Source organism: Trachurus trachurus (assembly GCF_905171665.1).
Source record: "Trachurus trachurus genome assembly, chromosome: 24".
Taxonomy (NCBI): Eukaryota; Metazoa; Chordata; class Actinopteri; order Carangiformes; family Carangidae; genus Trachurus; species Trachurus trachurus.
Genome location: NC_139910.1, coordinates 17,148,755 through 17,157,805, shown reverse-complemented (window position 1 = coordinate 17,157,805; position 9,051 = coordinate 17,148,755).

Below are 9,051 nucleotides of genomic sequence, written 5' to 3'. Positions count from 1 at the left end.
ACTTTCCTTTTTTATACCTTTATTAGTACTATTATTATGATCATTATTATTATTATTATTTTTAGGACTAAAATATTATGTTTTTCAGCTGCAGTTTTGTTTTTCTGTACATCCACAATAAGCGTTCTTGTTTTTAAAATGTAATGTGATGTGTGGTTTGTTTTGCTGATAATAAAAAGGCAGAATGACTCTGTACTGTTTAAACACATATCCCACTGTGTGTTTTTCAGGTTTTTATGGATGAGAACGAGTGCCTCTGGTTTATTGAAAGCACAAGTTAGCTTGTTTACTTGATGGTTTGTTTGCAAATAATGCTAAATTCACATGCTCCTCAGATGGCCCCGTTTCCCAGGTTGGGACGTCAACCTCAAGAGATGCTACACAGATGATGAACTGCATTATATTAGCCAGTGGTAAAAGTGTTTCCAGTATTTGTGTTGCTTATTGTCAGGGTTACATCAAATTAAAAACAAACTTATTGTCTAATGTAGGTCACTAACAGTTACAACCTAACTGCAATACATATGTGTATTATCAATCAGTCTTACTGCCAGCCAAACATTGACAATAATTGTCATCCACCAATTTTCTACAGATATGATAGTTTTGAACAAGTTGTTGTTCAAACTTGACAAAGCATTCAGATCTGAATCTAATTATTCAGACACATGAATGCAGGGGTAGATAGAAGGAGAGATACCACTCCTGTGTAAGATATACCTGTGGTTAATTTACAGGTATCGACTGGTTAGATTAGCCCCACAGACTGTAGCCTACACATGGGGCAGAGATTTTATGCTAAGCTAAACTAACAATCACCTGGCTGTGGCCATATATTTACAGTACAGACAAGAGACTGACACTGGTCTCCTCATCTTATTGCTCAGCAAGAAAACAGATTTGCGTATTTAGCAAAATGTCAAACTATTACTAATAGCCAGGAATTTGTTTGTATTCATACAGATGCATGTGTGTGTCGGTGTGCGGTCCTCACTGTGCACAAGAGGCATATTGGGGCATCCTATGAAACATGTCAATGTGTTCCTTCTCGGTGCCACACAGTGTGCGATGGTTTAGTGGGACACTCCTGTGCACTGTCTGATTCTGTAAAGAGCTCATCAGGGTATGACATTATTGCTCATTGTGCGCATGAGTAGCCTTTCTCTGCAGCATGTCTAGCCCCATATGGACTAGCCTACTGGCCTACTGTACATTGTTGCTAGGTACAGTAGAAAGTGTTCATTCATCTCTGAGAAATGTTTCACACTTATTTAAGAGGCCATTTTGTGGGTCATTCCAATTAAACTTAATGTTGCGTGGTCATTACATGTTATTTCTCTGATCTGTGAGGGAATAAGTCGACCTCAGTGCAAGTCAAAGCTCATATAGTTTCTTTATCTCTTAAGGTAAGTCATGTGGAAGAATATAGGCCAGTTTACAGAGGAGACAGACAGACAGAGAGAGAGAGAGACACTTGGTGAATGCTCCACAGCTTTTATTCCCGCAGAGAATATGATAATGAATGTCTTCTGATTCACTGACACACATTCCCAAACAGCCTTGTGGATTTCACTGCAGGAAACAGAATTGCACCCACACTGCTGCTGTTGCTGATGCTGCTGCGTCTGCTGCTGCTGCTGCAAGCCAAAGTGATGCCAGTGCGACTGTGCGGCGTGATAAGGCTTCGTGTGCCTTTAAATTCCATGACCCACTTTTCACAGCTGGGGCTGGCTGGCAGGGAGCGCTCGTGCACGCTGCCTTGAATAATTGGGACTGCAAGGTGAATGTGAGGAGAATAGTTAAGGATGGGAGCCCCCACCTCCTCACCGCCAGCCAGCGCGTTGGGTTCAGTCAGCTGGCTGCACACCAGCAAATCTCACACCAGCGCAGTCCTCGAGTCGTTGTTGGTCATGGTCTTTTAGAATATTGAAACTGATGTGAATGGAGGCAGTTGTTTGACAGAGGAGAGGAAATTGTATGGAAATGAGATGAGCTTGGCAACAGCGAGGATGTCAGAGCCACTGGAAATTATCAAGGAATACAACAACGATACATCATATCTCCTTATGTGAAATGGCCCCGCAGACCCTACTGTAAATTTTATGTCTTCCCATCCCCCCTCTTCATTTTCCCATTCCCTTTCTTGATCCTATACGTTCCTCTCAACCCCCACTTCTCCCTTCATCTCTCGGTTTTCCCCCCTCTCCCTGGTGGATACCGTGATCCATCACGCCAATACTTCAGAGAGGCAGAAAGAGAGAAGAGGGGAGGGGGGGGGGGGGGGGGGGGGGGGGGCATATTGAGAACATAAAAAGAGAGACAGACACTGTATATGACCAGGTTGGCAAAGAGAGTGATGAGAGATCGGGTGACACCAGCAGCATCTCTCCACGGTTCCCCTCAGCTGGAAGATAGATCCCATCTCGTCTCCACTGCTGTGGAACCCAAGTGTCCCATCAGACAAACGCTGGGGCGACTTGTCACGCTGTTACGGCTGGATCATTTATTCACATGACAGGCAATTCAGCCAAACAGCGTCGGTGATTAGCCAGACAGATAGTGAAGAGAAAGGAGGAGATGTTTTCTTCTGTCACCTCCTCCATGGTACAGGCCTGTAGTGATGCTGCACACTAGGACACAAAGACACGGCACGCCAGCGTCTCTCCCTACACTATCAGGTTACATCATCAACCTGAAACTGATCTATAATGATGGAGTCATTACTAGAGACAGATAAATTACAACAAATAGAGGGTCAGAAGAAGTTACCACAAAACTCATTCATTTCCAGCTAAAGTATCCCTTTTGGATACAAACTGAATATTTTATTCAACTCCAACCTTAAGTGCAAACAAATCCCTGGGAACAACTGCCTTCCTTCACTTTATAAATACTATATAACACACATGCACATGCACATGCTCTGCTTATTCTGTTTTCATATGTGTGTGTTGCAAAGCTGCAGTGCATCTCGTGGGAAATCTGTTTAATTTCGCTACACTGAGCCCCTTCAATTTTCCAGCACTCCAAATATAAATGTTACAACTCCTGCTCTTCAAGCAGTAGTGTGCATGTAGGCCGTGTACAAGATCACACAGACTTTGTTGCCAACATTGACTCCTTACTACTACTATTACTCCTCCTACAGCTGGAGGTGCGTGTACACAGAGATGATTTGATTGAGTAAAAGCACTTCAAGTATGAACAAGTTCAAAGCATTTACTATTATTTCATTGTAAGAGTGTAGCTCACAAAATGTGAGTGTGTATCCATAGTGCATCAGGTAGTGGCGGGAAAAATAACTCACTTAGATCCTATACAAGAAAAAAGTACTACTATCACTATTTGAAAATTCTGCATTACAGGGAAAAGTACCGGGAAAAGTAAAACTACAGAGGTGAAAGTACTACTCTGAACTGAGTCATTATTGTATTGGATTGTCATTACTGCTGGATCAATAGTTATTGTTACAGCTGCTCAATGTGGGGATAGTTTTAACTGCTTGATCTTTAATTATGTAATTTAAAACTGACTAAATCACTAGATTATTGATACAGAAGGATAGAAGAATTATTTTTGTAAACTATTGGGTATTTTGACCTCTGATAGGTTCACAATAGTCCATAGTTTAATGTATGAAATGTAAACAGACTTGCAAAAAAGGTTGGGAATCACTGGTATCAACTTTAACAATGTATTGTATTTTCAATGTGACGAGGACTTCGTGAATCATTAATCTGAAAGTAACAAGTATTTATAGATATTAAAGAAACAGAGTAAAAGTTTAAGTAGCATACAAGTAAATCATAAGTACCCCAAAACGGATGTAACCTAGAGTACTTGAGTAAAGGAACTTAATTTCTTCCCACCACTGCACACTGTGTTATATAATTAACTCTGGGTAATTAATGAAACATAAGGAACCATAATCAAGTATGCGTTTGCAGCAGAGTGCACGCAACCTCAGCTCCTTTGTTGGACTTTTATTAACTAACTGTTGTACATTAACAGTAGCATGTTGGAAAGACTCTTGGCAAGGAAAATCTCATCATTAGTGCTCATTAGCATCTGTGTTGTTCTCCCGTATCATTAGAATAGACAGGTAGTAGACAGTATCAGTAGGGAGCTATACGGAGCCTACATGTTGAGGATTTAATGCTCTGCTGTTGAACTGGCCCCTAAGCCTATCCAGCACAATAAATGCCTGGATATTAGACAGTAAACACTGCTGTTGTAAACACTAGTGTGTAGACAATAGCACTGTAGCCACCCGAGGGATTAATTGCAGAGATTTAGATTTAATAGCACTATTTACTTGGGTCACATAGCCATATGTCTGCTGGCCTGTTTGTGTATGAACACATTGTTTTCGAGGTTTGTTTTCTTTGCTGTGATTGGCTCTTTCTGTGTGTACCCAGAGGGCTGAGATTGGTCAGTTGTAAAGGGTTTCATACCTAGATACAGCATGCAGTGCACAGCTGAGTGTGTGCTCAAGGCAGGGCAAGTCTATTTAGACAACATGGGGGGAGTCCTGGTGGGGGATCTGCCTATCTATCTGCAGGGGGTGAGTTCAGATCATTCCATCTGTTTCTAGTGAATTATGTAGAGATCGAGATAATTAAAGAGGCTATTAGCATCATGCTACCAAAACAACAACCAACAACAGTTGTGTGTAGCAGTGGAGACACAGCTTAAAACTACAAACAATATTTGAGATTTGATTAATAAATAATAAACTTATCAAAAGAAAAATTAAGACTGACCTCTATTATTTTTGTACAACAGAATAGCCAATGGGAAACCTCTAAATGGTATTCCTGGGCAGGTTAAAGCATCACGAGTCCTCTGATTGGCTAGTTTCCATTTGTTTTATAAATGTGAGATAAACAGGCCTCAATTGTCAAATCAATGACATGAATGATTTGTTGCTATGGAGAAACGGTCCTGTCAGTTCTCTCCTTAAAAGGTAATGTGAGGATAAAGAGACAGGGCGGCAGAGGCAGACAGAGGCAGACAGAGACAGACTTAAAGGAAAAGATAAAGACAGGTGAGGAGAAAAATAAGTCCAGGCTACAGTGTGTTACATACTACGTGTGTGATGTAATCAGCACAGTTACGATAATGGTTAATCATCTTTCATCTCTGCTGGGACAAGCCAGCAGAGTCGTACGTGGATTTCTAGATAACAGCAATTAAACCTTTTCAGTTACGTGTTTCATCATCAGTACTATGTTGTGATTTCGCCATCATGAGAGTATCTGCAAAACGGAATAAATCAAAAGTCAAAATCAAATGCATTCTGGTTGCGTGAGGCACTGAATACAAAAAAATCAAAGATTATGGGATTCGCCCATCCACCGACATCTGTTTACTTTGTTGATGAGTGTTTTTGTAGGTGCCGATGTGTCACCACTGTCAACACAGCGGCACGTCTCTGCAAGCTGGTTTGAAATGAATCTTTGCAGCCTATGTATTGTTTACCTCATTATCTCCTAGATTTTGTTCAGCACCATATAATTAGCTACAAAGCTGCCTTCCCTTGTCGGAAATATTGCAATTACAGGTACAGGTGGATATAACAAGTTCCTTGGAAACATGCAAATAAACATGACATGTTGCTTATATGTTCTTTTGCTGTGAATTTGTGACGTCACATGGAGAGATTATAAAGACCTGAAAGCAGTTTTTTTAAGGGCTTCAATGCTGGATACTTCTTTATATAAAAAAATTGCTATTTGTCCCCGTGCTATGTTGCTTATCAAGCTTGTTAAACCAGCCTGTTTAATCTAGAAATTAATCTGACCTATGACATTCGTCGGCCCGTGCTCTGGATCCTGTGCGGGCGCAAAAGATTAATCCAAATGAATCAGTGAGGAGCAAAAGAAGCTGCTTGTCCACAAAATCAGCCTGTTCCTCGATCTGCTTATTCCTCGGCAGCCCACCCCCACTCTCAGTTGATTATAGTCTTTCACGAAGAGCCCTGAGCGTTAATCAACAGGGGATCAGGCGTCCTAAAGTGGAAATGTCTGACATCAATTCCCCACAAATCTTGTACATATTTAGGTCAAGTAAGAAAACACAAACTCTTTCACTGTCCTTCCTCACTTCAGGTTAGTAAATAAATAGGCTACACTCAAGTGTGTGTCTTCTTTTCAGTGTGACCATTTATTGTTGAGCAATCAAAGCTTTGTTTCTGCGTGGGGAGAATCCAGAGATCTTATTCCTGTGGGAACCAATTACAAATGGTTCGGGGAGGCTTTCATCATCATCACACACACATGTGAGCACGCTCAGACACACATGACCCTGAACCTCGCCCCAGGCTGCACCACCACCTACTGACTTAACCCTGTTCCTCATGACTAGCCCCGAAGGCTCCTGACAGAAGCACCAAACAAAAACCCAAAACACACACTAACAGTGGAGAAACAGCAGGCAGACTTCATCTGGAGGGGATTGTGTCTGAGAAACAAGCACCACAGTGATGTCCAGACGTGTGTGTGTGTGTGTGTGTGTGTGTGTGTCTGTTTGTCAGTGTGTGGGTACATACCTACAGGCCAAGATCGCCTCCCTCCACTTCCTCCATCTGAGGAATTGCCAAACAGCTGGTTGCCATGGTTGCCTGTTTCCTGCGCACCAATCAGTAGCCATTTTACTGGGGGTCCAGGGGGGGGGGTAAGCCTGCACAGTCTGGCAAATAGCAATGATATGAGTGGAGATTAGCATACATTCAGCCAGGAACAGTAAATCCTGCCTCACATCACTGGGTTAGTTAAAATAACAGCGATCTGTTTTATTTCTTGTCTCATATGTCATTTTGTCCATCTGAAATGATCCTTTGTTAAAGGTTAATTGTGAAGTGAAATATTCTTTATGTTTATGTTCACCTGATATTTTCAGCTAAATACAGTTTTTTTTAAATTAATAGATTTGTGGTTATTTGTGAATACACAAAAGCTTCTGTTATTCACAGGATATACGTATCCCTGGTATTGAATAACATCTCATTAATTTTTCAAGAGCTTTATTAGCTTAATCTTGTGATTCAAACATCTTATTGGCATTGCAGTGAAACTAAATGAGAAAGGTACTGAACTGTAGGGTTGATAAGTCAAAGATTCTTACTGTAAGAGGAGGGCTCCCTCTGCTGGTCGTATAGTAGTAGTAGTAGTGGTAGTAGTAGTAATTCATTCAATATAGTTTGGGATTGGTGGGTTGCCAAGTAAAAACCTCCAGCTATGACGACAAATTTGTTCCTTAATCCCTGTCCGGTGAAAACGATGATGATTGTCTGTTAAAACAGAAAAATGGAATTCTCCTTTTGTTGACAAAATATTCCCTAAATACAGTTACGTTTAGCTGCTTCAAAATGCTGTCCATTCCAGGTTGTAATCTAAAAATGTTGTGCATGCACAAGACTTTCGAGTGAACTATGTTCAATACTTCTCGCAGTCTTGAGCTAATTCCCTTTTAAACCCCAGTACCTGTTCCAGGGCATGGATACAAATGATTGCTTAACTAACTCTGTTGAGCGTTAGGGTATAAAATTCATGTAAATTGGACAGTGAACATAAGGTATGAGTCTCGAAATATGTGTGTATTCTGACAAAAAACTGCAAACTAGACTGTACTGGACCAGGATCTGGACCAGAATGGCCGGCTCTCTTTTCTTGTGGAAGCTGTGGTGTTTGTATGAGTCCTGGTGGTGGAGCTGGAGCCTCTGGATGTTGCTGTCAAAACTACTCTCCATCATGTCTCTCACCCTCTCTGCACCGTGTTCTCGTTCGCCAGAGGAGCAGAATGACTAAGTGCTCCACTGAACGCCACAGGAGGTCCCTCCTTCCTCTGGCCATCCAGTTATACAATCCCTCTCCTTTCTACTGATGCTAACGTTCTGTTGACCTACAGAGCACTTCTCATTCAGGATAACTTTGAAAATTGAATTAAATTTGCTGTTAATCTTCTTTGACATTTCTATTTTTGTCCATCCTGTGAATTCACTCTAACATTCCTTTTACTTTACATACATTTGTATTCACACATTTTGCTACTCAGTGTGTATTCATTGTGATAACTTTACCAGTAGCAGCAATTTCAACAAAGCAAGTTCCCTGTGATAATCAATAAAGTTTTGCCGATCCTGAACATTTGGAGTTTTATTTCTCTCTTGTATGCCATTAAAACATTTGAGTTAAAAACGTGTTTCCAACTTTCACCACCTCCTCAAGATCCACTGGGAAATGTGGAATTGCATAACATCCCTGTTTAGTCTTTTATCACAAACTTCTCTTTCATGATTGCAAGGCTGAATCAACCCTCCGCTATGATATCCAAGATTATGATATAAGATTTGATGGGACTTCCTAAGGTCACTCATGTGCCTAAGTTATATAGGCTAATGTGGAAGGTGTGATCAGATATTTGGTTCTCTGTTTACCCCAACAGGATAGGGTAGGCCTAGGATAGGAATTTATTGATTTAGGGACAATGCACAAATTAACATTAATATTGCAGGACAAGAAAAGATGTCTTGAGCCAGGTCATAATGTAGCAGCATTTGCTAATTTCCACCTGTAGTCTAACTCCTTAGGCAGGTATGAAAAGATAACAATATTAAAATTGCTGAAATATGACAGGATAAAAATTATCTGATGGCCATGGTATTTTAAAAGTACAAAACTAATGTCATGACTGACAGCACAACTGAATTTGTGGTCAACTGGATATCATGATATTGATATAGTCTTATTGCCAGTAGATGTCACCACAATACTTCACTTTATAGCCCTGCAGGCCATATAGTTTCACTTGAGCACCTTGCACCATCTCAGACTTAACAGAGCAGCAGGGAATTCCTTTGAGATGCTTTCAGTTTTCCTTACATATGGTGACTCCTGGGATGCAAGCTAGTAAAGTAGAAGTAAATTCAACGTGTGTGTTTTTATTTCTCAGAGCTCTCATTTTTTTTCTTGTTGCATGCTGACATTGATGTGAGTGCGGTGCGCTCCCCCCCCACCTGTCCGGGAGAGGGTGCCCGGTGCCTCAGGCCTC